Source organism: Ranitomeya variabilis, chromosome 1 (assembly GCF_051348905.1).
Source record: "Ranitomeya variabilis isolate aRanVar5 chromosome 1, aRanVar5.hap1, whole genome shotgun sequence".
Taxonomy (NCBI): Eukaryota; Metazoa; Chordata; class Amphibia; order Anura; family Dendrobatidae; genus Ranitomeya; species Ranitomeya variabilis.
Window position 1 is genome coordinate 912,426,267 of NC_135232.1, and position 27,583 is coordinate 912,453,849.

The following is a 27,583-nucleotide window of genomic DNA, read 5'->3' on the forward strand; positions in this document are numbered from 1 at the left end:
TTCCAGAAACTCTGGATGATCTGTCGATGACAGTTCTGCGGTGTGCATGTGTTCAAGCTGTGCGCAACGCGTTTTGAATCTGCATAACCACACCCTCCATCCCCGTGAAGGTTCCGTGTGACAAAGCAAGCTCCATTTCCAGCTCCCTGTTCCAAAAATCCATTTAATATATGGTCCCCAAATAGGGGATGTATCAGATATTAAACTAATCAGAACAGACACTACGCTTGATCTTGAGCCATTTGGCCGAGAAGAGATGATCAGAAATGGTTTGCCACTTGGGCCGCACCAAGGCCTACAACCGACACCCACTGTGGAGATGTAGCAAAAGATTGCCGCAGGGAAGACATTTCCAGAAACTCTGGATGCTCTGTCGATGACAGTTCTGCGGTGTGCATGTGTTCAAGCTGTGCGCAACGCGTTTTGAATCTGCATAACCACACCCTCCATCCCCGTGAAGGTTCCGTGTGACAAAGCAAGCTCCATTTCCAGCTCCCTGTTCCAAAAATCCATTTAATATATGGTCCCCAAATAGGGGACGTATCAGATATTAAACTAATAAGAACAGACACTACGCTTGATCTTGAGCTATGTGGCCAAGAAGAGATGATCAGAAATGGTTTGCCACTTGGGCCGCACCAAGGCCTACAACCGACACCCACTGTGGAGACGTAGCAAAAGATTGCCGCAGGGAAGACATTTCCAGAAACTCTGGATGATCTGTCGATGACAGTTCTGCGGTGTGCATGTGTTCAAGCTGTGCGCAACGCGTTTTGAATCTGCATAACCACACCCTCCATCCCCGTGAAGGTTCCGTGTGACAAAGCAAGCTCTATTTCCATCTCCCTGTTCCAAAAATCCATTTAATATATGGTCCCCAAATAGGGGATGTATCAGATATTAAACTAATAAGAACAGACACTATGCTTGATCTTGAGCCATTTGGCCGAGAAGAGATGATCAGAAATGGTTTGTCACTTGGGCCGCACCAAGGCCTACAACCGACACCCACTGTGGAGACGTAGCAAAAGATTGCCGCATGGAAGACATTTCCAGAAATTCTAGATGCTCTGTCGATGACAGTTCTGCGGTGTGCATGTGTTCAAGCTGTGCGCAACGCGTTTTGAATCTGCATAACCACACCCTCCATCCCCGTGAAGGTTCCGTGTGACAAAGCAAGCTCCATTTCCAGCTCCCTGTTCCAAAAATCCATTTAATATATGGTCCCCAAATAGGGGACATATCAGATATTAAACTAATAAGAACAGACACTACACTTGATCTTGAGCCATTTGGCCGAGAAGAGATGATCAGAAATGGTTTGCCACTTGGGCCGCACCAAGGCCTACAACCGACACCCACTGTGGAGACGTAGCAAAAGATTGCCGCAGGGAAGACATTTCCAGAAACTCTGGATGCTCTGTCGATGACAGTTCTGCGGTGTGCATGTGTTCAAGCTGTGCACAACGCGTTTTGAATCTGCATAACCACACCTTCCATCCCCGTGAAGGTTCCGTGTGACAAAGCAAGCTCCATTTCCAGCTCCCTGTTCCAAAAATCCATTGAATATATGGTCCCCAAATAGGGGACGTATCAGATATTAAACTAATAAGAACAGACACTACGCTTGATCTTGAGCCAATTGGCCGAGAAGAGATGATCAGAAATGGTTTGCCACTTGGGCCGCACCAAGGCCTACAACCGACACCCACTGTGGAGACATAGCAAAAGATTGCCGCATGGAAGACATTTCCAGAAACTCTGGATGCTCTGTCGATGACTGTTCTGTGGTGTGCATGTGTTCAAGCTGTGCGCAACGCGTTTTGAATCTGCATAACCACACCCTCCATCCCCGTGAAGGTTCCGTGTGACAAAGCAAGCTCCATTTCCAGCTCCCTGTTCCAAAAATCCATTTAATATATGGTCCCCAAATAGGGGACGTATCAGATATTAAACTAATAAGAACAGACACTACGCTTGATCTTGAGCCATTTGGCCGAGAAGAGATGATCAGAAATGGTTTGCCACTTGGGCCGCACCAAGGCCTACAACCGACACCCACTGTGGAGACGTAGCAAAAGATTGCCGCAGGGAAGATATTTCCAGAAACTCTGGATGATCTGTCGATGACAGTTCTGCGGTGTGCATGTGTTCAAGCTGTGCGCAACGCGTTTTGAATCTGCATAACCACACCCTCCATCCCCGTGAAGGTTCCGTGTGACAAAGCAAGCTCCATTTCCAGCTCCCTGTTCCAAAAATCCATTTAATATATGGTCCCCAAATAGGGGATGTATCAGATATTAAACTAATAAGAACAGACACTACGCTTGATCTTGAGCCATTTGGCCGAGAAGAGATGATCAGAAATGGTTTTCCACTTGGGCCGCACCAAGGCCTACAACCGACACCCACTGTGGAGATGTAGCAAAAGATTGCCGCAGGGAAGACATTTCCAGAAACTCTGGATGATCTGTCGATGACAGTTCTGCGGTGTGCATGTGTTCAAGCTGTGCGCAACGCGTTTTGAATCTGCATAACCACACCCTCCATCCCCGTGAAGGTTCCGTGTGACAAAGCAAGCTCCATTTCCAGCTCCCTGTTCCAAAAATCCATTTAATATATGGTCCCCAAATAGGGGATGTATCAGATATTAAACTAATCAGAACAGACACTACGCTTGATCTTGAGCCATTTGGCCGAGAAGAGATGATCAGAAATGGTTTGCCACTTGGGCCGCACCAAGGCCTACAACCGACACCCACTGTGGAGATGTAGCAAAAGATTGCCGCAGGGAAGACATTTCCAGAAACTCTGGATGCTCTGTCGATGACAGTTCTGCGGTGTGCATGTGTTCAAGCTGTGCGCAACGCGTTTTGAATCTGCATAACCACACCCTCCATCCCCGTGAAGGTTCCGTGTGACAAAGCAAGCTCCATTTCCAGCTCCCTGTTCCAAAAATCCATTTAATATATGGTCCCCAAATAGGGGACGTATCAGATATTAAACTAATAAGAACAGACACTACGCTTGATCTTGAGCTATGTGGCCAAGAAGAGATGATCAGAAATGGTTTGCCACTTGGGCCGCACCAAGGCCTACAACCGACACCCACTGTGGAGACGTAGCAAAAGATTGCCGCAGGGAAGACATTTCCAGAAACTCTGGATGATCTGTCGATGACAGTTCTGCGGTGTGCATGTGTTCAAGCTGTGCGCAACGCGTTTTGAATCTGCATAACCACACCCTCCATCCCCGTGAAGGTTCCGTGTGACAAAGCAAGCTCTATTTCCATCTCCCTGTTCCAAAAATCCATTTAATATATGGTCCCCAAATAGGGGATGTATCAGATATTAAACTAATAAGAACAGACACTACGCTTGATCTTGAGCCATTTGGCCGAGAAGAGATGATCAGAAATGGTTTGCCACTTGGGCCGCACCAAGGTCTATAACCGACACCCACTGTGGAGACGTAGCAAAAGATTGCCGCAGGGAAGACATTTCCAGAAACTCTGGATGCTCTATCGATGACAGTTCTGCGGTGTGCATGTGTTCAAGCTGTGCGCAACGCGTTTTGAATCTGCATAACCACACCCTCCATCCCCGTGAAGGTTCCGTGTGACAAAGCAAGCTCCATTTCCAGCTCCCTGTTCCAAAAATCCATTTAATATATGGTCCCCAAATAGGGGATGTATCAGATATTAAACTAATAAGAACAGACACTACGCTTGATCTTGAGCCATTTGGCCGAGAAGAGATGATCAGAAATGGTTTGCCACTTGGGCCGCACCAAGGCCTACAACCGACACCCACTGTGGAGACGTAGCAAAAGATTGCCGCAGGGAAGATATTTCCAGAAATTCTGGATGATCTGTCGATGACAGTTCTGCGGTGTGCATGTGTTCAAGCTGTGCGCAACGCGTTTTGAATCTGCATAACCACACCCTCCATCCCCGTGAAGGTTCCGTGTGACAAAGCAAGCTCCATTTCCAGCTCCCTGTTCCAAAAATCCATTTAATATATGGTCCCCAAATAGGGGATGTATCAGATATTAAACTAATAAGAACAGACACTACGCTTGATCTTGAGCCATTTGGCCGAGAAGAGATGATCAGAAATGGTTTGCCACTTGGGCCGCACCAAGGCCTACAACCGACACCCACTGTGGAGATGTAGCAAAAGATTGCCGCAGGGAAGACATTTCCAGAAACTCTGGATGATCTGTCGATGACAGTTCTGCGGTGTGCATGTGTTCAAGCTGTGCGCAACGCGTTTTGAATCTGCATAACCACACCCTCCATCCCCGTGAAGGTTCCGTGTGACAAAGCAAGCTCCATTTCCAGCTCCCTGTTCCAAAAATCCATTTAATATATGGTCCCCAAATAGGGGACATATCAGATATTAAACTAATAAGAACAGACACTACGCTTGATCTTGAGCCATTTGGCCGATAAGAGATGATCAGAAATGGTTTGCCACTTGGGCCGCACCAAGGCCTACAACCGACACCCACTGTGGAGAAGTAGCAAAAGATTGCCGCAGGGAAGACATTTCCAGAAACTCTGGATGATCTGTCGATGACAGTTCTGCGGTGTGCATGTGTTCAAGCTGTGCGCAACGCGTTTTGAATCTGCATAACCACACCCTCCATCCCCGTGAAGGTTCCGTGTGACAAAGCAAGCTCCATTTCCAGCTCCCTGTTCCAAAAATCCATTTAATATATGGTCCCCAAATAGGGGACGTATCAGATATTAAACTAATAAGAACAGACACTACGCTTGATCTTGAGCCATTTGGCCGAGAAGAGATGATCAGAAATGGTTTGCCACTTGGGCCGCACCAAGGCCTACAACCGACACCCACTGTGGAGACGTAGCAAAAGATTGCCGCAGGGAAGATATTTCCAGAAACTCTGGATGATCTGTCGATGACAGTTCTGCGGTGTGCATGTGTTCAAGCTGTGCGCAACGCGTTTTGAATCTGCATAACCACACCCTCCATCCCCGTGAAGGTTCCGTGTGACAAAGCAAGCTCCATTTCCAGCTCCCTGTTCCAAAAATCCATTTAATATATGGTCCCCAAATAGGGGATGTATCAGATATTAAACTAATAAGAACAGACACTACGCTTGATCTTGAGCCATTTGGCCGAGAAGACATGATCAGAAATGGTTTTCCACTTGGGCCGCACCAAGGCCTACAACCGACACCCACTGTGGAGATGTAGCAAAAGATTGCCGCAGGGAAGACATTTCCAGAAACTCTGGATGATCTGTCGATGACAGTTCTGCGGTGTGCATGTGTTCAAGCTGTGCGCAACGCGTTTTGAATCTGCATAACCACACCCTCCATCCCCGTGAAGGTTCCGTGTGACAAAGCAAGCTCCATTTCCAGCTCCCTGTTCCAAAAATCCATTTAATATATGGTCCCCAAATAGGGGATGTATCAGATATTAAACTAATCAGAACAGACACTACGCTTGATCTTGAGCCATTTGGCCGAGAAGAGATGATCAGAAATGGTTTGCCACTTGGGCCGCACCAAGGCCTACAACCGACACCCACTGTGGAGATGTAGCAAAAGATTGCCGCAGGGAAGACATTTCCAGAAACTCTGGATGCTCTGTCGATGACAGTTCTGCGGTGTGCATGTGTTCAAGCTGTGCGCAACGCGTTTTGAATCTGCATAACCACACCCTCCATCCCCGTGAAGGTTCCGTGTGACAAAGCAAGCTCCATTTCCAGCTCCCTGTTCCAAAAATCCATTTAATATATGGTCCCCAAATAGGGGACGTATCAGATATTAAACTAATAAGAACAGACACTACGCTTGATCTTGAGCTATGTGGCCAAGAAGAGATGATCAGAAATGGTTTGCCACTTGGGCCGCACCAAGGCCTACAACCGACACCCACTGTGGAGACGTAGCAAAAGATTGCCGCAGGGAAGACATTTCCAGAAACTCTGGATGATCTGTCGATGACAGTTCTGCGGTGTGCATGTGTTCAAGCTGTGCGCAACGCGTTTTGAATCTGCATAACCACACCCTCCATCCCCGTGAAGGTTCCGTGTGACAAAGCAAGCTCTATTTCCATCTCCCTGTTCCAAAAATCCATTTAATATATGGTCCCCAAATAGGGGATGTATCAGATATTAAACTAATAAGAACAGACACTACGCTTGATCTTGAGCCATTTGGCCGAGAAGAGATGATCAGAAATGGTTTGCCACTTGGGCCGCACCAAGGTCTATAACCGACACCCACTGTGGAGACGTAGCAAAAGATTGCCGCAGGGAAGACATTTCCAGAAACTCTGGATGCTCTATCGATGACAGTTCTGCGGTGTGCATGTGTTCAAGCTGTGCGCAACGCGTTTTGAATCTGCATAACCACACCCTCCATCCCCGTGAAGGTTCCGTGTGACAAAGCAAGCTCCATTTCCAGCTCCCTGTTCCAAAAATCCATTTAATATATGGTCCCCAAATAGGGGATGTATCAGATATTAAACTAATAAGAACAGACACTACGCTTGATCTTGAGCCATTTGGCCGAGAAGAGATGATCAGAAATGGTTTGCCACTTGGGCCGCACCAAGGCCTACAACCGACACCCACTGTGGAGACGTAGCAAAAGATTGCCGCAGGGAAGATATTTCCAGAAATTCTGGATGATCTGTCGATGACAGTTCTGCGGTGTGCATGTGTTCAAGCTGTGCGCAACGCGTTTTGAATCTGCATAACCACACCCTCCATCCCCGTGAAGGTTCCGTGTGACAAAGCAAGCTCCATTTCCAGCTCCCTGTTCCAAAAATCCATTTAATATATGGTCCCCAAATAGGGGATGTATCAGATATTAAACTAATAAGAACAGACACTACGCTTGATCTTGAGCCATTTGGCCGAGAAGAGATGATCAGAAATGGTTTGCCACTTGGGCCGCACCAAGGCCTACAACCGACACCCACTGTGGAGATGTAGCAAAAGATTGCCGCAGGGAAGACATTTCCAGAAACTCTGGATGATCTGTCGATGACAGTTCTGCGGTGTGCATGTGTTCAAGCTGTGCGCAACGCGTTTTGAATCTGCATAACCACACCCTCCATCCCCGTGAAGGTTCCGTGTGACAAAGCAAGCTCCATTTCCAGCTCCCTGTTCCAAAAATCCATTTAATATATGGTCCCCAAATAGGGGACATATCAGATATTAAACTAATAAGAACAGACACTACGCTTGATCTTGAGCCATTTGGCCGATAAGAGATGATCAGAAATGGTTTGCCACTTGGGCCGCACCAAGGCCTACAACCGACACCCACTGTGGAGAAGTAGCAAAAGATTGCCGCAGGGAAGACATTTCCAGAAACTCTGGATGATCTGTCGATGACAGTTCTGCGGTGTGCATGTGTTCAAGCTGTGCGCAACGCGTTTTGAATCTGCATAACCACACCCTCCATCCCCGTGAAGGTTCCGTGTGACAAAGCAAGCTCCATTTCCAGCTCCCTGTTCCAAAAATCCATTTAATATATGGTCCCCAAATAGGGGACGTATCAGATATTAAACTAATAAGAACAGACACTACGCTTGATCTTGAGCCATTTGGCCGAGAAGAGATGATCAGAAATGGTTTGCAACTTGGGCCGCACCAAGGCCTACAACCGACACCCACTGTGGAGACGTAACAAAAGATTGCCGCATGGAAGACATTTCCAGAAACTCTGGATGCTCTGTCGATGACAGTTCTGCGGTGTGCATGAGTTCAAGCTGTGCGCAACGCGTTTTGAATCTGCATAACCACACCCTCCATCCCCGTGAAGGTTCCGTGCGACAAAGCAAGCTCCATTTCCAGCTCCCTGTTCCAAAAATCCATTTAATATATGGTCCCCAAATAGGGGACGTATCAGATATTAAACTAATAAGAACAGACACTACGCTTGATCTTGAGCCAATTGGCCGAGAAGAGATGATCAGAAATGGTTTGCCACTTGGGCCGCACCAAGGCCTACAACCGACACCCACTGTGGAGACATAGCAAAAGATTGCCGCATGGAAGACATTTCCAGAAACTCTGGATGCTCTGTCGATGACTGTTCTGTGGTGTGCATGTGTTCAAGCTGTGCGCAACGCGTTTTGAATCTGCATAACCACACCCTCCATCCCCGTGAAGGTTCCGTGTGACAAAGCAAGCTCCATTTCCAGCTCCCTGTTCCAAAAATCCATTTAATATATGGTCCCCAAATAGGGGACGTATCAGAAATTAAACTAATAAGAACAGACACTACGCTTGATCTTGAGCCATTTGGCCGATAAGAGATGATCAGAAATGGTTTGCCACTTGGGCCGCACCAAGGCCTACAACCGACACCCACTGTGGAGATGTAGCAAAAGATTGCCGCAGGGAAGACTTTTCCAGAAACTCTGGATGCTCTATCGATGACAGTTCTGCGGTGTGCATGTGTTCAAGCTGTGCGCAACGCGTTTTGAATCTGCATAACCACACCCTCCATCCCCGTGAAGGTTCCGTGTGACAAAGCAAGCTCCATTTCCAGCTCCCTGTTCCAAAAATCCATTTAATATATGGTCCCCAAATAGGGGACGTATCAGATATTAAACTAATAAGAACAGACACTACGCTTGATCTTGAGCCATTTGGCCGAGAAGAGATGATCAGAAATGGTTTGCCACTTGGGCCGCACCAAGGCCTACAACCGACACCCACTGTGGAGACGTAGCAAAAGATTGCCACAGGGAAGACATTTCCAGAAACTCTGGATGCTCTGTTGATGACAGTTCTGCGGTGTGCATGTGTTCAAGCTGTGCGCAACGCGTTTTGAATCTGCCTAACCACACCCTCCATCCCCGTGAAGGTTCCGTGTGACAAAGCAAGCTCCATTTCCAGCTCCCTGTTCCAAAAATCCATTTAATATATGGTCCCCAAATAGGGGACGTATCAGATATTAAACTAATAAGAACAGACACTACGCTTGATCTTGAGCTATGTGGCCAAGAAGAGATGATCAGAAATGGTTTGCCACTTGGGCCGCACCAAGGCCTACAACCGACACCCACTGTGGAGACGTAGCAAAAGATTGCCGCAGGGAAGACATTTCCAGAAACTCTGGATGATCTGTCGATGACAGTTCTGCGGTGTGCATGTGTTCAAGCTGTGCGCAACGCGTTTTGAATCTGCATAACCACACCCTCCATCCCCGTGAAGGTTCCGTGTGACAAAGCAAGCTCCATTTCCATCTCCCTGTTCCAAAAATCCATTTAATATATGGTCCCCAAATAGGGGATGTATCAGATATTAAACTAATAAGAACAGACACTACGCTTGATCTTGAGCCATTTGGCCGAGAAGAGATGATCAGAAATGGTTTGCCACTTGGGCCGCACCAAGGTCTATAACCGACACCCACTGTGGAGACGTAGCAAAAGATTGCCGCAGGGAAGACATTTCCAGAAACTCTGGATGCTCTATCGATGACAGTTCTGCGGTGTGCATGTGTTCAAGCTGTGCGCAACGCGTTTTGAATCTGCATAACCACACCCTCCATCCCCGTGAAGGTTCCGTGTGACAAAGCAAGCTCCATTTCCAGCTCCCTGTTCCAAAAATCCATTTAATATATGGTCCCCAAATAGGGGATGTATCAGATATTAAACTAATAAGAACAGACACTACGCTTGATCTTGAGCCATTTGGCCGAGAAGAGATGATCAGAAATGGTTTGCCACTTGGGCCGCACCAAGGCCTACAACCGACACCCACTGTGGAGACGTAGCAAAAGATTGCCGCAGGGAAGATATTTCCAGAAACTCTGGATGATCTGTCGATGACAGTTCTGCGGTGTGCATGTGTTCAAGCTGTGCGCAACGCGTTTTGAATCTGCATAACCACACCCTCCATCCCCGTGAAGGTTCCGTGTGACAAAGCAAGCTCCATTTCCAGCTCCCTGTTCCAAAAATCCATTTAATATATGGTCCCCAAATAGGGGATGTATCAGATATTAAACTAATAAGAACAGACACTACGCTTGATCTTGAGCCATTTGGCCGAGAAGAGATGATCAGAAATGGTTTGCCACTTGGGCCGCACCAAGGCCTACAACCGACACCCACTGTGGAGATGTAGCAAAAGATTGCCGCAGGGAAGACATTTCCAGAAACTCTGGATGATCTGTCGATGACAGTTCTGCGGTGTGCATGTGTTCAAGCTGTGCGCAACGCGTTTTGAATCTGCATAACCACACCCTCCATCCCCGTGAAGGTTCCGTGTGACAAAGCAAGCTCCATTTCCAGCTCCCTGTTCCAAAAATCCATTTAATATATGGTCCCCAAATAGGGGACGTATCAGATATTAAACTAATAAGAACAGACACTACGCTTGATCTTGAGCCATTTGGCCGATAAGAGATGATCAGAAATGGTTTGCCACTTGGGCCGCACCAAGGCCTACAATCGACACCCACTGTGGAGATGTAGCAAAAGATTGCCGCAGGGAAGACTTTTCCAGAAACTCTGGATGCTCTATCGGTGACAGTTCTGCGGTGTGCATGTGTTCAAGCTGTGCGCAACGCGTTTTGAATCTGCATAACCACACCCTCCATCCCCGTGAAGGTTCCGTGTGACAAAGCAAGCTCCATTTCCAGCTCCCTGTTCCAAAAATCCATTTAATATATGGTCCCCAAATAGGGGACGTATCAGATATTAAACTAATAAGAACAGACACTACGCTTGATCTTGAGCCATTTGGCCGAGAAGAGATGATCAGAAATGGTTTGCCACTTGGGCCGCACCAAGGCCTACAACCGACACCCACTGTGGAGAAGTAGCAAAAGATTGCCGCAGGGAAGACATTTCCAGAAACTCTGGATGATCTGTCGATGACAGTTCTGCGGTGTGCATGTGTTCAAGCTGTGCGCAACGCGTTTTGAATCTGCATAACCACACCCTCCATCCCCGTGAAGGTTCCGTGTGACAAAGCAAGCTCCATTTCCAGCTCCCTGTTCCAAAAATCCATTTAATATATGGTCCCCAAATAGGGGACGTATCAGATATTAAACTAATAAGAACAGACACTACGCTTGATCTTGAGCCATTTGGCCGAGAAGAGATGATCAGAAATGGTTTGCAACTTGGGCCGCACCAAGGCCTACAACCGACACCCACTGTGGAGACGTAACAAAAGATTGCCGCATGGAAGACATTTCCAGAAACTCTGGATGCTCTGTCGATGACAGTTCTGCGGTGTGCATGAGTTCAAGCTGTGCGCAACGCGTTTTGAATCTACATAACCACACCCTCCATCCCCGTGAAGGTTCCGTGCGACAAAGCAAGCTCCATTTCCAGCTCCCTGTTCCAAAAATCCATTTAATATATGGTCCCCAAATAGGGGACGTATCAGATATTAAACTAATAAGAACAGACACTACGCTTGATCTTGAGCCAATTGGCCGAGAAGAGATGATCAGAAATGGTTTGCCACTTGGGCCGCACCAAGGCCTACAACCGACACCCACTGTGGAGACATAGCAAAAGATTGCCGCATGGAAGACATTTCCAGAAACTCTGGATGCTCTGTCGATGACTGTTCTGTGGTGTGCATGTGTTCAAGCTGTGCGCAACGCGTTTTGAATCTGCATAACCACACCCTCCATCCCCGTGAAGGTTCCGTGTGACAAAGCAAGCTCCATTTCCAGCTCCCTGTTCCAAAAATCCATTTAATATATGGTCCCCAAATAGGGGACGTATCAGATATTAAACTAATAAGAACAGACACTACGCTTGATCTTGAGCCATTTGGCCGAGAAGAGATGATCAGAAATGGTTTGCCACTTGGGCCGCACCAAGGCCTACAACCGACACCCACTGTGGAGACGTAGCAAAAGATTGCCGCAGGGAAGATATTTCCAGAAACTCTGGATGATCTGTCGATGACAGTTCTGCGGTGTGCATGTGTTCAAGCTGTGCGCAACGCGTTTTGAATCTGCATAACCACACCCTCCATCCCCGTGAAGGTTCCGTGTGACAAAGCAAGCTCCATTTCCAGCTCCCTGTTCCAAAAATCCATTTAATATATGGTCCCCAAATAGGGGATGTATCAGATATTAAACTAATAAGAACAGACACTACGCTTGATCTTGAGCCATTTGGCCGAGAAGAGATGATCAGAAATGGTTTTCCACTTGGGCTGCACCAAGGCCTACAACCGACACCCACTGTGGAGATGTAGCAAAAGATTGCCGCAGGGAAGACATTTCCAGAAACTCTGGATGATCTGTCGATGACAGTTCTGCGGTGTGCATGTGTTCAAGCTGTGCGCAACGCGTTTTGAATCTGCATAACCACACCCTCCATCCCCGTGAAGGTTCCGTGTGACAAAGCAAGCTCCATTTCCAGCTCCCTGTTCCAAAAATCCATTTAATATATGGTCCCCAAATAGGGGACGTATCAGATATTAAACTAATAAGAACAGACACTACGCTTGATCTTGAGCTATGTGGCCAAGAAGAGATGATCAGAAATGGTTTGCCACTTGGGCCGCACCAAGGCCTACAACCATCACCCACTGTGGAGACGTAGCAAAAGATTGCCGCAGGGAAGACATTTCCAGAAACTTTGGATGATCTGTCGATGACAGTTCTGCGGTGTGCATGTGTTCAAGCTGTGCGCAACGCGTTTTGAATCTGCATAACCACACCCTCCATCCCCGTGAAGGTTCCGTGTGACAAAGCAAGCTCCATTTCCATCTCCCTGTTCCAAAAATCCATTTAATATATGGTCCCCAAATAGGGGATGTATCAGATATTAAACTAATAAGAACAGACACTACGCTTGATCTTGAGCCATTTGGCCGAGAAGAGATGATCAGAAATGGTTTGCCACTTGGGCCGCACCAAGGTCTATAACCGACACCCACTGTGGAGACGTAGCAAAAGATTGCCGCAGGGAAGACATTTCCAGAAACTCTGGATGCTCTATCGATGACAGTTCTGCGGTGTGCATGTGTTCAAGCTGTGCGCAACGCGTTTTGAATCTGCATAACCACACCCTCCATCCCCGTGAAGGTTCCGTGTGACAAAGCAAGCTCCATTTCCAGCTCCCTGTTCCAAAAATCCATTTAATATATGGTCCCCAAATAGGGGATGTATCAGATATTAAACTAATAAGAACAGACACTACGCTTGATCTTGAGCCATTTGGCCGAGAAGAGATGATCAGAAATGGTTTGCCACTTGGGCCGCACCAAGGCCTACAACCGACACCCACTGTGGAGACGTAGCAAAAGATTGCCGCAGGGAAGATATTTCCAGAAACTCTGGATGATCTGTCGATGACAGTTCTGCGGTGTGCATGTGTTCAAGCTGTGCGCAACGCGTTTTGAATCTGCATAACCACACCCTCCATCCCCGTGAAGGTTCCGTGTGACAAAGCAAGCTCCATTTCCAGCTCCCTGTTCCAAAAATCCATTTAATATATGGTCCCCAAATAGGGGACGTATCAGATATTAAACTAATAAGAACAGACACTACGCTTGATCTTGAGCCATTTGGCCGATAAGAGATGATCAGAAATGGTTTGCCACTTGGGCCGCACCAAGGCCTACAATCGACACCCACTGTGGAGATGTAGCAAAAGATTGCCGCAGGGAAGACTTTTCCAGAAACTCTGGATGCTCTATCGGTGACAGTTCTGCGGTGTGCATGTGTTCAAGCTGTGCGCAACGCGTTTTGAATCTGCATAACCACACCCTCCATCCCCGTGAAGGTTCCGTGTGACAAAGCAAGCTCCATTTCCAGCTCCCTGTTCCAAAAATCCATTTAATATATGGTCCCCAAATAGGGGACGTATCAGATATTAAACTAATAAGAACAGACACTACGCTTGATCTTGAGCCATTTGGCCGAGAAGAGATGATCAGAAATGGTTTGCCACTTGGGCCGCACCAAGGCCTACAACCGACACCCACTGTGGAGAAGTAGCAAAAGATTGCCGCAGGGAAGACATTTCCAGAAACTCTGGATGATCTGTCGATGACAGTTCTGCGGTGTGCATGTGTTCAAGCTGTGCGCAACGCGTTTTGAATCTGCATAACCACACCCTCCATCCCCGTGAAGGTTCCGTGTGACAAAGCAAGCTCCATTTCCAGCTCCCTGTTCCAAAAATCCATTTAATATATGGTCCCCAAATAGGGGACGTATCAGATATTAAACTAATAAGAACAGACACTACGCTTGATCTTGAGCCATTTGGCCGAGAAGAGATGATCAGAAATGGTTTGCAACTTTGGCCGCACCAAGGCCTACAACCGACACCCACTGTGGAGACGTAACAAAAGATTGCCGCATGGAAGACATTTCCAGAAACTCTGGATGCTCTGTCGATGACAGTTCTGCGGTGTGCATGAGTTCAAGCTGTGCGCAACGCGTTTTGAATCTGCATAACCACACCCTCCATCCCCGTGAAGGTTCCGTGCGACAAAGCAAGCTCCATTTCCAGCTCCCTGTTCCAAAAATCCATTTAATATATGCTCCCCAAATAGGGGACGTATCAGATATTAAACTAATAAGAACAGACACTACGCTTGATCTTGAGCCAATTGGCCGAGAAGAGATGATCAGAAATGGTTTGCCACTTGGGCCGCACCAAGGCCTACAACCGACACCCACTGTGGAGACATAGCAAAAGATTGCCGCATGGAAGACATTTCCAGAAACTCTGGATGCTCTGTCGATGACTGTTCTGTGGTGTGCATGTGTTCAAGCTGTGCGCAACGCGTTTTGAATCTGCATAACCACACCCTCCATCCCCGTGAAGGTTCCGTGTGACAAAGCAAGCTCCATTTCCAGCTCCCTGTTCCAAAAATCCATTTAATATATTGTCCCCAAATAGGGGACGTATCAGATATTAAACTAATAAGAACAGACACTACGCTTGATCTTGAGCCATTTGGCCGATAAGAGATGATCAGAAATGGTTTGCCACTTGGGCCGCACCAAGGCCTACAACCGACACCCACTGTGGAGATGTAGCAAAAGATTGCCGCAGGGAAGACTTTTCCAGAAACTCTGGATGCTCTATCGATGACAGTTCTGCGGTGTGCATGTGTTCAAGCTGTGCGCAACGCGTTTTGAATCTGCATAACCACACCCTCCATCCCCGTGAAGGTTCCGTGTGACAAAGCAAGCTCCATTTCCAGCTCCCTGTTCCAAAAATCCATTTAATATATGGTCCCCAAATAGGGGACGTATCAGATATTAAACTAATAAGAACAGACACTACGCTTGATCTTGAGACATTTGGCCGAGAAGAGATTATCAGAAATGGTTTGCCACTTGGGCCGCACCAAGGCCTACAACCGATACCCACTGTGGAGACGTAGCAAAAGATTGCCACAGGGAAGACATTTCCAGAAACTCTGGATGCTCTGTTGATGACAGTTCTGCGGTGTGCATGTGTTCAAGCTGTGCGCAACGCGTTTTGAATCTGCCTAACCACACCCTCCATCCCCGTGAAGGTTCCGTGTGACAAAGCAAGCTCCATTTCCAGCCTCCTGTTCCAAAAATCCATTTAATATATGGTCCCCAAATAGGGGACGTATCAGATATTAAACTAATAAGAACAGACACTACGCTTGATCTTGAGCCATTTGGCCGAGAAAAGATGATCAGAAATGGTTTGCCACTTGGGCCGCACCAAGGCCTACAACTGACACCCACTGTGGAGACGTAGCAAAAGATTGCCGCATGGAATACATTTCTAGAAACTCTGGATGCTCTGTCGATGACAGTTCTGCGGTGTGCATGAGTTAAAGCTGTGCGCAACGCGTTTTGAATCTGCATAATCACACCCTCCATCCCCGTGAAGGTTCCGTGCGACAAAGCAAGCTCCATTTCCAGCTCCCTGTTCCAAAAATCCATTTAATATATGGTCCCCAAATAGGGGACGTATCAGATATTAAACTAATAAGAACAGACACTATGCTTGATCTTGAGCCATTTGGCCGAGAAGAGATGATCAGAAATGGTTTGCCACTTGGGCCGCACCAAGGCCTACAACCGACACCCACTGTGGAGACGTAGCAAAAGATTGCCGCATGGAAGACATTTCCAGAAATTCTAGATGCTCTGTCGATGACAGTTCTGCGGTGTGCATGTGTTCAAGCTGTGCGCAACGCGTTTTGAATCTGCATAACCACACCCTCCATCCCCATGAAGGTTCCGTGTGACAAAGCAAGCTCCATTTCCAGCTCCCTGTTCCAAAAATCCATTTAATATATGGTCCCCAAATAGGGGACGTATCAGATATTAAACTAATAAGAACAGACACTACGCTTGATCTTGAGCCATTTGGCCGATAAGAGATGATCAGAAATGGTTTGCCACTTGGGCCGCACCAAGGCCTACAACCGACACCCACTGTGGAGACCTAGCAAAAGATTGCCGCAGGGAAGACATTTCCAGAAACTCTGGATGCTCTGTCGATGACAGTTCTGCGGTGTGCATGTGTTCAAGCTGTGCGCAACGCGTTTTGAATCTGCATAACCACACCCTCCATCCCCGTGAAGGTTCCGTGTGACAAAGCAAGCTCCATTTCCAGCTCCCTGTTCCAAAAATCCATTTAATATATGGTCCCCAAATAGGGGACGTATCAGATATTAAACTAATAAGAACAGACACTACACTTGATCTTGAGCCATTTGGCCGAGAAGAGATGATCAGAAATGGTTTGCCACTTGGGCCGCACCAAGGCCTACAACCGACACCCACTGTGGAGACGTAGCAAAAGATTGCCGCAGGGAAGATATTTCCAGAAACTCTGGATGATCTGTCGATGACAGTTCTGCGGTGTGCATGTGTTCAAGCTGTGCGCAACGCGTTTTGAATCTGCATAACCACACCCTCCATCCCCGTGAAGGTTCCGTGTGACAAAGCAAGCTCCATTTCCAGCTCCCTGTTCCAAAAATCCATTTAATATATGGTCCCCAAATAGGGGATGTATCAGATATTAAACTAATAAGAACAGACACTACGCTTGATCTTGAGCCATTTGGCTGAGAAGAGATGATCAGAAATGGTTTGCCACTTGGGCCGCACCAAGGCCTACAACCGACACCCACTGTGGAGATGTAGCAAAAGATTGCCGCAGGGAAGACATTTCCAGAAACTCTGGATGATCTGTCGATGACAGTTCTGCGGTGTGCATGTGTTCAAGCTGTGCGCAACGCGTTTTGAATCTGCATAACCACACCCTCCATCCCCGTGAAGGTTCCGTGTGACAAAGCAAGCTCCATTTCCAGCTCCCTGTTCCAAAAATCCATTTAATATATGGTCCCCAAATAGGGGACGTATCAGATATTAAACTAATAAGAACAGACACTACGCTTGATCTTGAGCCATTTGGCCGAGAAGAGATTATCAGAAATGGTTTGCAACTTGGGCCGCACCAAGGCCTACAACCGACACCCACTGTGGAGACGTAACAAAAGATTGCCGCATGGAAGACATTTCCAGAAACTCTGGATGCTCTGTCGATGACAGTTCTGCGGTGTGCATGAGTTCAAGCTGTGCGCAACGCGTTTTGAATCTGCATAACCACACCCTCCATCCCCATGAAGGTTCCGTGTGACAAAGCAAGCTCCATTTCCAGCTCCCTGTTCCAAAAATCCATTTAATATATGGTCCCCAAATAGGGGACGTATCAGATATTAAACTAATAAGAACAGACACTACGCTTGATCTTGAGCCATTTGGCCGAGAAGAGATGATCAGAAATGGTTTGCAACTTGGGCCGCACCAAGGCCTACAACCGACACCCACTGTGGAGACGTAACAAAAGATTGCCGCATGGAAGACATTTCCAGAAACTCTGGATGCTCTGTCGATGACAGTTCTGCGGTGTGCATGAGTTCAAGCTGTGCGCAACGCGTTTTGAATCTGCATAACCACACCCTCCATCCCCGTGAAGGTTCCGTGCGACAAAGCAAGCTCCATTTCCAGCTCCCTGTTCCAAAAATCCATTTAATATATGGTCCCCAAATAGGGGACGTATCAGATATTAAACTAATAAGAACAGACACTACGCTTGATCTTGAGCCAATTGGCCGAGAAGAGATGATCAGAAATGGATTGCCACTTGGGCCGCACCAAGGCCTACAACCGACACCCACTGTGGAGACATAGCAAAAGATTGCCGCATGGAAGACATTTCCAGAAACTCTGGATGCTCTGTCGATGACTGTTCTGTGGTGTGCATGTGTTCAAGCTGTGCGCAACGCGTTTTGAATCTGCATAACCACACCCTCCATCCCCGTGAAGGTTCCGTGTGACAAAGCAAGCTCCATTTCCAGCTCCCTGTTCCAAAAATCCATTTAATATATGGTCCCCAAATAGGGGACGTATCAGATATTAAACTAATAAGAACAGACACTACGCTTGATCTTGAGCCATTTGGCCGATAAGAGATGATCAGAAATGGTTTGCCACTTGGGCCGCACCAAGGCCTACAACCGACACCCACTGTGGAGATGTAGCAAAAGATTGCCGCAGTGAAGACTTTTCCAGAAACTCTGGATGCTCTATCGGTGACAGTTCTGCGGTGTGCATGTGTTCAAGCTGTGCGCGACGCGTTTTGAATCTGCATAACCACACCCTCCATCCCCGTGAAGGTTCCGTGTGACAAAGCAAGCTCCATTTCCAGCTCCCTGTTCCAAAAATCCATTTAATATATGGTCCCCAAATAGGGGACGTATCAGATATTAAACTAATAAGAACAGACACTACGCTTGATCTTGAGCCAATTGGCCGAGAAGAGATGATCAGAAATGGTTTGCCACTTGGGCCGCACCAAGGCCTACAACCGACACCCACTGTGGAGACATAGCAAAAGATTGCCGCATGGAAGACATTTCCAGAAACTCTGGATGATCTGTCGATGACAGTTCTGCGGTGTGCATGTGTTCAAGCTGTGCGCAACGCGTTTTGAATCTGCATAACCACACCCTCCATCCCCGTGAAGGTTCCGTGTGACAAAGCAAGCTCCATTTCCAGCTCCCTGTTCCAAAAATCCATTTAATATATGGTCCCCAAATAGGGGACGTATCAGATATTAAACTAATAAGAACAGACACTACGCTTGATCTTGAGCCATTTGGCCGAGAAGAGATGATCAGAAATGGTTTGCAACTTGGGCCGCACCAAGGCCTACAACCGACACCCACTGTGGAGACGTAACAAAAGATTGCCGCATGGAAGACATTTCCAGAAACTCTGGATGCTCTGTCGATGACAGTTCTGCGGTGTGCATGAGTTCAAGCTGTGCGCAACGCGTTTTGAATCTGCATAACCACACCCTCCATCCCCGTGAAGGTTCCGTGCGACAAAGCAAGCTCCATTTCCAGCTCCCTGTTCCAAAAATCCATTTAATATATGGTCCCCAAATAGGGGACGTATCAGATATTAAACTAATAAGAACAGACACTACGCTTGATCTTGAGCCAATTGGCCGAGAAGAGATGATCAGAAATGGTTTGCCACTTGGGCCGCACCAAGGCCTACAACCGACACCCACTGTGGAGACATAGCAAAAGATTGCCGCATGGAAGACATTTCCAGAAACTCTGGATGCTCTGTCGATGACTGTTCTGTGGTGTGCATGTGTTCAAGCTGTGCGCAACGCGTTTTGAATCTGCATAACCACACCCTCCATCCCCGTGAAGGTTCCGTGTGACAAAGCAAGCTCCATTTCCAGCTCCCTGTTCCAAAATCCATTTAATATATGGTCCCCAAATAGGGGACGTATCAGATATTAAACTAATAAGAACAGACACTACGCTTGATCTTGAGCCATTTGGCCGAGAAGAGATGATCAGAAATGGTTTGCCACTTGGGCCGCACCAAGGCCTACAACCGACACCCACTGTGGAGATGTAGCAAAAGATTGCCGCAGGGAAGACATTTCCAGAAACTCTGGATGCTCTGTCGATGACAGTTCTGCGGTGTGCATGTGTTCAAGCTGTGCGCAACGCGTTTTGAATCTGCATAACCACACCCTCCATCCCCGTGAAGGTTCCGTGTGACAAAGCAAGCTCCATTTCCAGCTCCCTGTTCCAAAAATCCATTTAATATATGGTCCCCAAATAGGGGACGTATCAGATATTAAACTAATAAGAACAGACACTACGCTTGATCTTGAGCTATGTGGCCAAGAAGAGATGATCAGAAATGGTTTGCCACTTGGGCCGCACCAAGGCCTACAACCGACACCCACTGTGGAGACGTAGCAAAAGATTGCCGCAGGGAAGACATTTCCAGAAACTCTGGATGATCTGTCGATGACAGTTCTGCGGTATGCATGTGTTCAAGCTGTGCGCAACGCGTTTTGAATCTGCATAACCACACCCTCCATCCCCGTGAAGGTTCCGTGTGACAAAGCAAGCTCCATTTCCAGCTCCCTGTTCCAAAAATCCATTTAATATATGGTCCCCAAATAGGGGATGTATCAGATATTAAACTAATAAGAACAGACACTACGCTTGATCTTGAGCCATTTGGCCGAGAAGAGATGATCAGAAATGGTTTGCCACTTGGGCCGCACCAAGGTCTACAACCGACACCCACTGTGGAGACGTAGCAAAAGATTGCCGCAGGGAAGACATTTCCAGAAACTCTGGATGATCTGTCGATGACAGTTCTGCGGTGTGCATGTGTTCAAGCTGTGCGCAACGCGTTTTGAATCTGCATAACCACACCCTCCATCCCCGTGAAGGTTCCGTGTGACAAAGCAAGCTCCATTTCCAGCTCCCTGTTCCAAAAATCCATTTAATATATGGTCCCCAAATAGGGGATGTATCAGATATTAAACTAATAAGAACAGACACTACGCTTGATCTTGAGCCATTTGGCCGAGAAGAGATGATCAGAAATGGTTTGCCACTTGGGCCGCACCAAGGCCTACAACCGACACCCACTGTGGAGACGTAGCAAAAGATTGCCGCAGGGAAGATATTTCCAGAAACTCTGGATGATCTGTCGATGACAGTTCTGCGGTGTGCATGTGTTCAAGCTGTGCGCAACGCGTTTTGAATCTGCATAACCACACCCTCCATCCCCGTGAAGGTTCCGTGTGACAAAGCAAGCTCCATTTCCAGCTCCCTGTTCCAAAAATCCATTTAATATATGGTCCCCAAATAGGGGACGTATCAGATATTAAACTAATAAGAACAGACACTACGCTTGATCTTGAGCCATTTGGCCGAGAAGAGATGATCAGAAATGGATTGCCACTTGGGCCGCACCAAGGCCTACAACCGACACCCACTGTGGAGACGTAACAAAAGATTGCCGCATGGAAGACATTTCCAGAAACTCTGGATGCTCTATCGGTGACAGTTCTGCGGTGTGCATGTGTTCAAGCTGTGCGCGACGCGTTTTGAATCTGCATAACCACACCCTCCATCCCCGTGAAGGTTCCGTGTGACAAAGCAAGCTCCATTTCCAGCTCCCTGTTCCAAAAATCCATTTAATATATGGTCCCCAAATAGGGGATGTATCAGATATTAAACTAATCAGAACAGACACTACGCTTGATCTTGAGCCATTTGGCCGAGAAGAGATGATCAGAAATGGTTTGCCACTTGGGCCGCACCAAGGCCTACAACCGACACCCACTGTGGAGATGTAGCAAAAGATTGCCACAGGGAAGACATTTCCAGAAACTCTGGATGCTCTGTCGATGACAGTTCTGCGGTGTGCATGTGTTCAAGCTGTGCGCAACGCGTTTTGAATCTGCATAACCACACCCTCCATCCCCGTGAAGGTTCCGTGTGACAAAGCAAGCTCCATTTCCAGCTCCCTGTTCCAAAAATCCATTTAATATATGGTCCCCAAATAGGGGACGTATCAGATATTAAACTAATAAGAACAGACACTACGCTTGATCTTGAGCTATGTGGCCAAGAAGAGATGATCAGAAATGGTTTGCCACTTGGGCCGCACCAAGGCCTACAACCGACACCCACTGTGGAGACGTAGCAAAAGATTGCCGCAGGGAAGACATTTCCAGAAACTCTGGATGATCTGTCGATGACAGTTCTGCGGTGTGCATGTGTTCAAGCTGTGCGCAACGCGTTTTGAATCTGCATAACCACACCCTCCATCCCCGTGAAGGTTCCGTGTGACAAAGCAAGCTCCATTTCCATCTCCCTGTTCCAAAAATCCATTTAATATATGGTCCCCAAATAGGGGATGTATCAGATATTAAACTAATAAGAACAGACACTACGCTTGATCTTGAGCCATTTGGCCGAGAAGAGATGATCAGAAATGGTTTGCCACTTGGGCCGCACCAAGGTCTATAACCGACACCCACTGTGGAGACGTAGCAAAAGATTGCCGCAGGGAAGACATTTCCAGAAACTCTGGATGCTCTATCGATGACAGTTCTGCGGTGTGCATGTGTTCAAGCTGTGCGCAACGCGTTTTGAATCTGCATAACCACACCCTCCATCCCCGTGAAGGTTCCGTGTGACAAAGCAAGCTCCATTTCCAGCTCCCTGTTCCAAAAATCCATTTAATATATGGTCCCCAAATAGGGGATGTATCAGATATTAAACTAATAAGAACAGACACTACGCTTGATCTTGAGCCATTTGGCCGAGAAGAGATGATCAGAAATGGTTTGCCACTTGGGCCGCACCAAGGCCTACAACCGACACCCACTGTGGAGACGTAGCAAAAGATTGCCGCAGGGAAGATATTTCCAGAAATTCTGGATGATCTGTTGATGACAGTTCTGCGGTGTGCATGTGTTCAAGCTGTGCGCAACGCGTTTTGAATCTGCATAACCACACCCTCCATCCCCGTGAAGGTTCCGTGTGACAAAGCAAGCTCCATTTCCAGCTCCCTGTTCCAAAAATCCATTTAATATATGGTCCCCAAATAGGGGATGTATCAGATATTAAACTAATAAGAACAGACACTACGCTTGATCTTGAGCCATTTGGCCGAGAAGAGATGATCAGAAATGGTTTGCCACTTGGGCCGCACCAAGGCCTACAATCGACACCCACTGTGGAGATGTAGCAAAAGATTGCCGCAGGGAAGACTTTTCCAGAAACTCTGGATGCTCTATCGGTGACAGTTCTGCGGTGTGCATGTGTTCAAGCTGTGCGCAACGCGTTTTGAATCTGCATAACCACACCCTCCATCCCCGTGAAGGTTCCGTGTGACAAAGCAAGCTCCATTTCCAGCTCCCTGTTCCAAAAATCCATTTAAAATATGGTCCCCAAATAGGGGACGTATCAGATATTAAACTAATAAGAACAGACACTACGCTTGATCTTGAGCCATTTGGCCGAGAAGAGATGATCAGAAATGGTTTGCCACTTGGGCCGCACCAAGGCCTACAACCGACACCCACTGTGGAGAAGTAGCAAAAGATTGCCGCAGGGAAGACATTTCCAGAAACTCTGGATGATCTGTCGATGACAGTTCTGCGGTGTGCATGTGTTCAAGCTGTGCGCAACGCGTTTTGAATCTGCATAACCACACCCTCCATCCCCGTGAAGGTTCCGTGTGACAAAGCAAGCTCCATTTCCAGCTCCCTGTTCCAAAAATCCATTTAATATATGGTCCCCAAATAGGGGACGTATCAGATATTAAACTAATAAGAACAGACACTACGCTTGATCTTGAGCCATTTGGCCGAGAAGAGATGATCAGAAATGGTTTGCAACTTGGGCCGCACCAAGGCCTACAACCGACACCCACTGTGGAGACGTAACAAAAGATTGCCGCATGGAAGACATTTCCAGAAACTCTGGATGCTCTGTCGATGACAGTTCTGCGGTGTGCATGAGTTCAAGCTGTGCGCAACGCGTTTTGAATCTGCATAACCACACCCTCCATCCCCGTGAAGGTTCCGTGCGACAAAGCAAGCTCCATTTCCAGCTCCCTGTTCCAAAAATCCATTTAATATATGGTCCCCAAATAGGGGACGTATCAGATATTAAACTAATAAGAACAGACACTACGCTTGATCTTGAGCCAATTGGCCGAGAAGAGATGATCAAAAATGGTTTGCCACTTGGGCCGCACCAAGGCCTACAACCGACACCCACTGTGGAGACATAGCAAAAGATTGCCGCATGGAAGACATTTCCAGAAACTCTGGATGCTCTGTCGATGACTGTTCTGTGGTGTGCATGTGTTCAAGCTGTGCGCAACGCGTTTTGAATCTGCATAACCACACCCTCCATCCCCGTGAAGGTTCCGTGTGACAAAGCAAGCTCCATTTCCAGCTCCCTGTTCCAAAAATCCATTTAATATATGGTCCCCAAATAGGGGACGTATCAGATATTAAACTAATAAGAACAGACACTACGCTTGATCTTGAGCCATTTGGCCGATAAGAGATGATCAGAAATGGTTTGCCACTTGGGCCGCACCAAGGCCTACAACCGACACCCACTGTGGAGATGTAGCAAAAGATTGCCGCAGGGAAGACTTTTCCAGAAACTCTGGATGCTCTATCGATGACAGTTCTGCGGTGTGCATGTGTTCAAGCTGTGCGCAACGCGTTTTGAATCTGCATAACCACACCCTCCATCCCCGTGAAGGTTCCGTGTGGCAAAGCAAGCTCCATTTCCAGCTCCCTGTTCCAAAAATCCATTTAATATATGGTCCCCAAATAGGGGACGTATCAGATATTAAACTAATAAGAACAGACACTACGCTTGATCTTGAGCCATTTGGCCGAGAAGAGATTATCAGAAATGGTTTGCCACTTGGGCCGCACCAAGGCCTACAACCGACACCCACTGTGGAGACGTAGCAAAAGATTGCCACAGGGAAGACATTTCCAGAAACTCTGGATGCTCTGTTGATGACAGTTCTGCGGTGTGCATGTGTTCAAGCTGTGCGCAACGCGTTTTGAATCTGCCTAACCACACCCTCCATCCCCGTGAAGGTTCCGTGTGACAAAGCAAGCTCCATTTCCAGCCTCCTGTTCCAAAAATCCATTTAATATATGGTCCCCAAATAGGGGACGTATCAGATATTAAACTAATAAGAACAGACACTACGCTTGATCTTGAGCCATTTGGCCGAGAAAAGATGATCAGAAATGGTTTGCCACTTGGGCCGCACCAAGGCCTACAACTGACACCCACTGTGGAGACGTAGCAAAAGATTGCCGCATGGAATACATTTCTAGAAACTCTGGATGCTCTGTCGATGACAGTTCTGCGGTGTGCATGAGTTAAAGCTGTGCGCAACGCGTTTTGAATCTGCATAATCACACCCTCCATCCCCGTGAAGGTTCCGTGCGACAAAGCAAGCTCCATTTCCAGCTCCCTGTTCCAAAAATCCATTTAATATATGGTCCCCAAATAGGGGACGTATCAGATATTAAACTAATAAGAACAGACACTATGCTTGATCTTGAGCCATTTGGCCGAGAAGAGATGATCAGAAATGGTTTGCCACTTGGGCCGCACCAAGGCCTACAACCGACACCCACTGTGGAGACGTAGCAAAAGATTGCCGCATGGAAGACATTTCCAGAAATTCTAGATGCTCTGTCGATGACAGTTCTGCGGTGTGCATGTGTTCAAGCTGTGCGCAACGCGTTTTGAATCTGCATAACCACACCCTCCATCCCCATGAAGGTTCCGTGTGACAAAGCAAGCTCCATTTCCAGCTCCCTGTTCCAAAAATCCATTTAATATATGGTCCCCAAATAGGGGACGTATCAGATATTAAACTAATAAGAACAGACACTACGCTTGATCTTGAGCCATTTGGCCGAGAAGAGATGATCAGAAATGGTTTGCCACTTGGGCCGCACCAAGGTCTACAACCGACACCCACTGTGGAGACGTAGCAAAAGATTGCCGCAGGGAAGACATTTCCAGAAACTCTGGATGATCTGTCGATGACAGTTCTGCGGTGTGCATGTGTTCAAGCTGTGCGCAACGCGTTTTGAATCTGCATAACCACACCCTCCATCCCCGTGAAGGTTCCGTGTGACAAAGCAAGCTCCATTTCCAGCTCCCTGTTCCAAAAATCCATTTAATATATGGTCCCCAAATAGGGGATGTATCAGATATTAAACTAATCAGAACAGACACTACGCTTGATCTTGAGCCATTTGGCCGAGAAGAGATGATCAGAAATGGTTTGCCACTTGGGCCGCACCAAGGCCTACAACCGACACCCACTGTGGAGATGTAGCAAAAGATTGCCGCAGGGAAGACATTTCCAGAAACTCTGGATGCTCTGTCGATGACAGTTCTGCGGTGTGCATGTGTTCAAGCTGTGCGCAACGCGTTTTGAATCTGCATAACCACACCCTCCATCCCCGTGAAGGTTCCGTGTGACAAAGCAAGCTCCATTTCCAGCTCCCTGTTCCAAAAATCCATTTAATATATGGTCCCCAAATAGGGGACGTATCAGATATTAAACTAATAAGAACAGACACTACGCTTGATCTTGAGCTATGTGGCCAAGAAGAGATGATCAGAAATGGTTTGCCACTTGGGCCGCACCAAGGCCTACAACCGACACCCACTGTGGAGACGTAGCAAAAGATTGCCGCAGGGAAGACATTTCCAGAAACTCTGGATGATCTGTCGATGACAGTTCTGCGGTGTGCATGTGTTCAAGCTGTGCGCAACGCGTTTTGAATCTGCATAACCACACCCTCCATCCCCGTGAAGGTTCCGTGTGACAAAGCAAGCTCCATTTCCATCTCCCTGTTCCAAAAATCCATTTAATATATGGTCCCCAAATAGGGGATGTATCAGATATTAAACTAATAAGAACAGACACTACGCTTGATCTTGAGCCATTTGGCCGAGAAGAGATGATCAGAAATGGTTTGCCACTTGGGCCGCACCAAGGTCTATAACCGACACCCACTGTGGAGACGTAGCAAAAGATTGCCGCAGGGAAGACATTTCCAGAAACTCTGGATGCTCTATCGATGACAGTTCTGCGGTGTGCATGTGTTCAAGCTGTGCGCAACGCGTTTTGAATCTGCATAACCACACCCTCCATCCCCGTGAAGGTTCCGTGTGACAAAGCAAGCTCCATTTCCAGCTCCCTGTTCCAAAAATCCATTTAATATATGGTCCCCAAATAGGGGATGTATCAGATATTAAACTAATAAGAACAGACACTACGCTTGATCTTGAGCCATTTGGCCGAGAAGAGATGATCAGAAATGGTTTGCCACTTGGGCCGCACCAAGGCCTACAACCGACACCCACTGTGGAGACGTAGCAAAAGATTGCCGCAGGGAAGATATTTCCAGAAATTCTGGATGATCTGTTGATGACAGTTCTGCGGTGTGCATGTGTTCAAGCTGTGCGCAACGCGTTTTGAATCTGCATAACCACACCCTCCATCCCCGTGAAGGTTCCGTGTGACAAAGCAAGCTCCATTTCCAGCTCCCTGTTCCAAAAATCCATTTAATATATGGTCCCCAAATAGGGGATGTATCAGATATTAAACTAATAAGAACAGACACTACGCTTGATCTTGAGCCATTTGGCCGAGAAGAGATGATCAGAAATGGTTTGCCACTTGGGC

The 27,583-nt window shown here is 47.4% G+C and overlaps 79 pseudogenes; all 79 read right to left on the reverse strand.

Moving 5' to 3' along the window:
• Positions 1 to 84: 84 nt before the first annotated feature.
• LOC143797245 (U2 spliceosomal RNA) lies at positions 85 to 258 on the reverse strand (annotated as a pseudogene).
• Positions 259 to 434: 176 nt separating this feature from the next.
• LOC143796849 (U2 spliceosomal RNA) lies at positions 435 to 608 on the reverse strand (annotated as a pseudogene).
• Positions 609 to 784: 176 nt separating this feature from the next.
• On the reverse strand, positions 785 to 958 carry LOC143796573 (U2 spliceosomal RNA; annotated as a pseudogene).
• A 176-nt stretch (positions 959 to 1,134) lies between these two features.
• LOC143794050 (U2 spliceosomal RNA) lies at positions 1,135 to 1,308 on the reverse strand (annotated as a pseudogene).
• Positions 1,309 to 1,506: 198 nt separating this feature from the next.
• Positions 1,507 to 1,658, reverse strand: LOC143796021 (U2 spliceosomal RNA; annotated as a pseudogene).
• A 176-nt stretch (positions 1,659 to 1,834) lies between these two features.
• On the reverse strand, positions 1,835 to 2,008 carry LOC143795373 (U2 spliceosomal RNA; annotated as a pseudogene).
• Positions 2,009 to 2,184: 176 nt separating this feature from the next.
• LOC143796414 (U2 spliceosomal RNA) lies at positions 2,185 to 2,358 on the reverse strand (annotated as a pseudogene).
• A 176-nt stretch (positions 2,359 to 2,534) lies between these two features.
• LOC143797246 (U2 spliceosomal RNA) lies at positions 2,535 to 2,708 on the reverse strand (annotated as a pseudogene).
• Positions 2,709 to 2,884: 176 nt separating this feature from the next.
• On the reverse strand, positions 2,885 to 3,058 carry LOC143796850 (U2 spliceosomal RNA; annotated as a pseudogene).
• Positions 3,059 to 3,234: 176 nt separating this feature from the next.
• LOC143795771 (U2 spliceosomal RNA) lies at positions 3,235 to 3,408 on the reverse strand (annotated as a pseudogene).
• Positions 3,409 to 3,584: 176 nt separating this feature from the next.
• LOC143796415 (U2 spliceosomal RNA) lies at positions 3,585 to 3,758 on the reverse strand (annotated as a pseudogene).
• A 176-nt stretch (positions 3,759 to 3,934) lies between these two features.
• On the reverse strand, positions 3,935 to 4,108 carry LOC143796417 (U2 spliceosomal RNA; annotated as a pseudogene).
• A 176-nt stretch (positions 4,109 to 4,284) lies between these two features.
• LOC143797029 (U2 spliceosomal RNA) lies at positions 4,285 to 4,458 on the reverse strand (annotated as a pseudogene).
• A 176-nt stretch (positions 4,459 to 4,634) lies between these two features.
• On the reverse strand, positions 4,635 to 4,808 carry LOC143795374 (U2 spliceosomal RNA; annotated as a pseudogene).
• A 176-nt stretch (positions 4,809 to 4,984) lies between these two features.
• Positions 4,985 to 5,158, reverse strand: LOC143796734 (U2 spliceosomal RNA; annotated as a pseudogene).
• Positions 5,159 to 5,334: 176 nt separating this feature from the next.
• Positions 5,335 to 5,508, reverse strand: LOC143797247 (U2 spliceosomal RNA; annotated as a pseudogene).
• Positions 5,509 to 5,684: 176 nt separating this feature from the next.
• LOC143796851 (U2 spliceosomal RNA) lies at positions 5,685 to 5,858 on the reverse strand (annotated as a pseudogene).
• A 176-nt stretch (positions 5,859 to 6,034) lies between these two features.
• Positions 6,035 to 6,208, reverse strand: LOC143795772 (U2 spliceosomal RNA; annotated as a pseudogene).
• A 176-nt stretch (positions 6,209 to 6,384) lies between these two features.
• On the reverse strand, positions 6,385 to 6,558 carry LOC143796418 (U2 spliceosomal RNA; annotated as a pseudogene).
• A 176-nt stretch (positions 6,559 to 6,734) lies between these two features.
• LOC143796419 (U2 spliceosomal RNA) lies at positions 6,735 to 6,908 on the reverse strand (annotated as a pseudogene).
• Positions 6,909 to 7,084: 176 nt separating this feature from the next.
• On the reverse strand, positions 7,085 to 7,258 carry LOC143797030 (U2 spliceosomal RNA; annotated as a pseudogene).
• A 176-nt stretch (positions 7,259 to 7,434) lies between these two features.
• LOC143795375 (U2 spliceosomal RNA) lies at positions 7,435 to 7,608 on the reverse strand (annotated as a pseudogene).
• Positions 7,609 to 7,784: 176 nt separating this feature from the next.
• Positions 7,785 to 7,958, reverse strand: LOC143794067 (U2 spliceosomal RNA; annotated as a pseudogene).
• Positions 7,959 to 8,134: 176 nt separating this feature from the next.
• Positions 8,135 to 8,308, reverse strand: LOC143797266 (U2 spliceosomal RNA; annotated as a pseudogene).
• A 176-nt stretch (positions 8,309 to 8,484) lies between these two features.
• On the reverse strand, positions 8,485 to 8,658 carry LOC143795377 (U2 spliceosomal RNA; annotated as a pseudogene).
• A 176-nt stretch (positions 8,659 to 8,834) lies between these two features.
• Positions 8,835 to 9,008, reverse strand: LOC143796870 (U2 spliceosomal RNA; annotated as a pseudogene).
• Positions 9,009 to 9,184: 176 nt separating this feature from the next.
• On the reverse strand, positions 9,185 to 9,358 carry LOC143796139 (U2 spliceosomal RNA; annotated as a pseudogene).
• A 176-nt stretch (positions 9,359 to 9,534) lies between these two features.
• Positions 9,535 to 9,708, reverse strand: LOC143796420 (U2 spliceosomal RNA; annotated as a pseudogene).
• A 176-nt stretch (positions 9,709 to 9,884) lies between these two features.
• Positions 9,885 to 10,058, reverse strand: LOC143796421 (U2 spliceosomal RNA; annotated as a pseudogene).
• Positions 10,059 to 10,234: 176 nt separating this feature from the next.
• LOC143797111 (U2 spliceosomal RNA) lies at positions 10,235 to 10,408 on the reverse strand (annotated as a pseudogene).
• A 176-nt stretch (positions 10,409 to 10,584) lies between these two features.
• Positions 10,585 to 10,758, reverse strand: LOC143795378 (U2 spliceosomal RNA; annotated as a pseudogene).
• A 176-nt stretch (positions 10,759 to 10,934) lies between these two features.
• Positions 10,935 to 11,108, reverse strand: LOC143795380 (U2 spliceosomal RNA; annotated as a pseudogene).
• A 176-nt stretch (positions 11,109 to 11,284) lies between these two features.
• Positions 11,285 to 11,458, reverse strand: LOC143794122 (U2 spliceosomal RNA; annotated as a pseudogene).
• Positions 11,459 to 11,634: 176 nt separating this feature from the next.
• On the reverse strand, positions 11,635 to 11,808 carry LOC143795381 (U2 spliceosomal RNA; annotated as a pseudogene).
• A 176-nt stretch (positions 11,809 to 11,984) lies between these two features.
• Positions 11,985 to 12,158, reverse strand: LOC143796422 (U2 spliceosomal RNA; annotated as a pseudogene).
• A 176-nt stretch (positions 12,159 to 12,334) lies between these two features.
• Positions 12,335 to 12,508, reverse strand: LOC143796852 (U2 spliceosomal RNA; annotated as a pseudogene).
• A 176-nt stretch (positions 12,509 to 12,684) lies between these two features.
• LOC143796140 (U2 spliceosomal RNA) lies at positions 12,685 to 12,858 on the reverse strand (annotated as a pseudogene).
• A 176-nt stretch (positions 12,859 to 13,034) lies between these two features.
• LOC143796423 (U2 spliceosomal RNA) lies at positions 13,035 to 13,208 on the reverse strand (annotated as a pseudogene).
• A 176-nt stretch (positions 13,209 to 13,384) lies between these two features.
• On the reverse strand, positions 13,385 to 13,558 carry LOC143797112 (U2 spliceosomal RNA; annotated as a pseudogene).
• A 176-nt stretch (positions 13,559 to 13,734) lies between these two features.
• Positions 13,735 to 13,908, reverse strand: LOC143795382 (U2 spliceosomal RNA; annotated as a pseudogene).
• Positions 13,909 to 14,084: 176 nt separating this feature from the next.
• Positions 14,085 to 14,258, reverse strand: LOC143795383 (U2 spliceosomal RNA; annotated as a pseudogene).
• Positions 14,259 to 14,434: 176 nt separating this feature from the next.
• LOC143795575 (U2 spliceosomal RNA) lies at positions 14,435 to 14,608 on the reverse strand (annotated as a pseudogene).
• Positions 14,609 to 14,784: 176 nt separating this feature from the next.
• LOC143796944 (U2 spliceosomal RNA) lies at positions 14,785 to 14,958 on the reverse strand (annotated as a pseudogene).
• A 176-nt stretch (positions 14,959 to 15,134) lies between these two features.
• On the reverse strand, positions 15,135 to 15,308 carry LOC143797154 (U2 spliceosomal RNA; annotated as a pseudogene).
• A 198-nt stretch (positions 15,309 to 15,506) lies between these two features.
• LOC143795699 (U2 spliceosomal RNA) lies at positions 15,507 to 15,658 on the reverse strand (annotated as a pseudogene).
• Positions 15,659 to 15,834: 176 nt separating this feature from the next.
• LOC143795922 (U2 spliceosomal RNA) lies at positions 15,835 to 16,008 on the reverse strand (annotated as a pseudogene).
• Positions 16,009 to 16,184: 176 nt separating this feature from the next.
• On the reverse strand, positions 16,185 to 16,358 carry LOC143797004 (U2 spliceosomal RNA; annotated as a pseudogene).
• Positions 16,359 to 16,534: 176 nt separating this feature from the next.
• On the reverse strand, positions 16,535 to 16,708 carry LOC143794162 (U2 spliceosomal RNA; annotated as a pseudogene).
• A 176-nt stretch (positions 16,709 to 16,884) lies between these two features.
• On the reverse strand, positions 16,885 to 17,058 carry LOC143796574 (U2 spliceosomal RNA; annotated as a pseudogene).
• A 176-nt stretch (positions 17,059 to 17,234) lies between these two features.
• On the reverse strand, positions 17,235 to 17,408 carry LOC143795384 (U2 spliceosomal RNA; annotated as a pseudogene).
• Positions 17,409 to 17,584: 176 nt separating this feature from the next.
• Positions 17,585 to 17,758, reverse strand: LOC143794681 (U2 spliceosomal RNA; annotated as a pseudogene).
• Positions 17,759 to 17,934: 176 nt separating this feature from the next.
• LOC143794068 (U2 spliceosomal RNA) lies at positions 17,935 to 18,108 on the reverse strand (annotated as a pseudogene).
• A 176-nt stretch (positions 18,109 to 18,284) lies between these two features.
• On the reverse strand, positions 18,285 to 18,458 carry LOC143797113 (U2 spliceosomal RNA; annotated as a pseudogene).
• Positions 18,459 to 18,634: 176 nt separating this feature from the next.
• On the reverse strand, positions 18,635 to 18,808 carry LOC143794287 (U2 spliceosomal RNA; annotated as a pseudogene).
• Positions 18,809 to 18,984: 176 nt separating this feature from the next.
• LOC143795385 (U2 spliceosomal RNA) lies at positions 18,985 to 19,158 on the reverse strand (annotated as a pseudogene).
• Positions 19,159 to 19,334: 176 nt separating this feature from the next.
• On the reverse strand, positions 19,335 to 19,508 carry LOC143794069 (U2 spliceosomal RNA; annotated as a pseudogene).
• A 198-nt stretch (positions 19,509 to 19,706) lies between these two features.
• On the reverse strand, positions 19,707 to 19,857 carry LOC143796806 (U2 spliceosomal RNA; annotated as a pseudogene).
• A 176-nt stretch (positions 19,858 to 20,033) lies between these two features.
• LOC143796853 (U2 spliceosomal RNA) lies at positions 20,034 to 20,207 on the reverse strand (annotated as a pseudogene).
• Positions 20,208 to 20,383: 176 nt separating this feature from the next.
• Positions 20,384 to 20,557, reverse strand: LOC143796424 (U2 spliceosomal RNA; annotated as a pseudogene).
• Positions 20,558 to 20,733: 176 nt separating this feature from the next.
• Positions 20,734 to 20,907, reverse strand: LOC143796425 (U2 spliceosomal RNA; annotated as a pseudogene).
• Positions 20,908 to 21,083: 176 nt separating this feature from the next.
• LOC143795386 (U2 spliceosomal RNA) lies at positions 21,084 to 21,257 on the reverse strand (annotated as a pseudogene).
• Positions 21,258 to 21,433: 176 nt separating this feature from the next.
• On the reverse strand, positions 21,434 to 21,607 carry LOC143797248 (U2 spliceosomal RNA; annotated as a pseudogene).
• Positions 21,608 to 21,783: 176 nt separating this feature from the next.
• Positions 21,784 to 21,957, reverse strand: LOC143796854 (U2 spliceosomal RNA; annotated as a pseudogene).
• A 176-nt stretch (positions 21,958 to 22,133) lies between these two features.
• LOC143796142 (U2 spliceosomal RNA) lies at positions 22,134 to 22,307 on the reverse strand (annotated as a pseudogene).
• A 176-nt stretch (positions 22,308 to 22,483) lies between these two features.
• Positions 22,484 to 22,657, reverse strand: LOC143796426 (U2 spliceosomal RNA; annotated as a pseudogene).
• Positions 22,658 to 22,833: 176 nt separating this feature from the next.
• Positions 22,834 to 23,007, reverse strand: LOC143796428 (U2 spliceosomal RNA; annotated as a pseudogene).
• A 176-nt stretch (positions 23,008 to 23,183) lies between these two features.
• LOC143795654 (U2 spliceosomal RNA) lies at positions 23,184 to 23,357 on the reverse strand (annotated as a pseudogene).
• Positions 23,358 to 23,533: 176 nt separating this feature from the next.
• Positions 23,534 to 23,707, reverse strand: LOC143795387 (U2 spliceosomal RNA; annotated as a pseudogene).
• A 176-nt stretch (positions 23,708 to 23,883) lies between these two features.
• On the reverse strand, positions 23,884 to 24,057 carry LOC143794070 (U2 spliceosomal RNA; annotated as a pseudogene).
• A 176-nt stretch (positions 24,058 to 24,233) lies between these two features.
• Positions 24,234 to 24,407, reverse strand: LOC143797114 (U2 spliceosomal RNA; annotated as a pseudogene).
• Positions 24,408 to 24,583: 176 nt separating this feature from the next.
• LOC143794551 (U2 spliceosomal RNA) lies at positions 24,584 to 24,757 on the reverse strand (annotated as a pseudogene).
• A 198-nt stretch (positions 24,758 to 24,955) lies between these two features.
• Positions 24,956 to 25,107, reverse strand: LOC143795700 (U2 spliceosomal RNA; annotated as a pseudogene).
• A 176-nt stretch (positions 25,108 to 25,283) lies between these two features.
• LOC143795923 (U2 spliceosomal RNA) lies at positions 25,284 to 25,457 on the reverse strand (annotated as a pseudogene).
• Positions 25,458 to 25,633: 176 nt separating this feature from the next.
• On the reverse strand, positions 25,634 to 25,807 carry LOC143794682 (U2 spliceosomal RNA; annotated as a pseudogene).
• Positions 25,808 to 25,983: 176 nt separating this feature from the next.
• LOC143797250 (U2 spliceosomal RNA) lies at positions 25,984 to 26,157 on the reverse strand (annotated as a pseudogene).
• A 176-nt stretch (positions 26,158 to 26,333) lies between these two features.
• On the reverse strand, positions 26,334 to 26,507 carry LOC143796855 (U2 spliceosomal RNA; annotated as a pseudogene).
• Positions 26,508 to 26,683: 176 nt separating this feature from the next.
• LOC143796144 (U2 spliceosomal RNA) lies at positions 26,684 to 26,857 on the reverse strand (annotated as a pseudogene).
• Positions 26,858 to 27,033: 176 nt separating this feature from the next.
• Positions 27,034 to 27,207, reverse strand: LOC143796429 (U2 spliceosomal RNA; annotated as a pseudogene).
• A 176-nt stretch (positions 27,208 to 27,383) lies between these two features.
• LOC143796430 (U2 spliceosomal RNA) lies at positions 27,384 to 27,557 on the reverse strand (annotated as a pseudogene).
• Between the last annotated feature and the right edge of the window lie 26 nt (positions 27,558 to 27,583).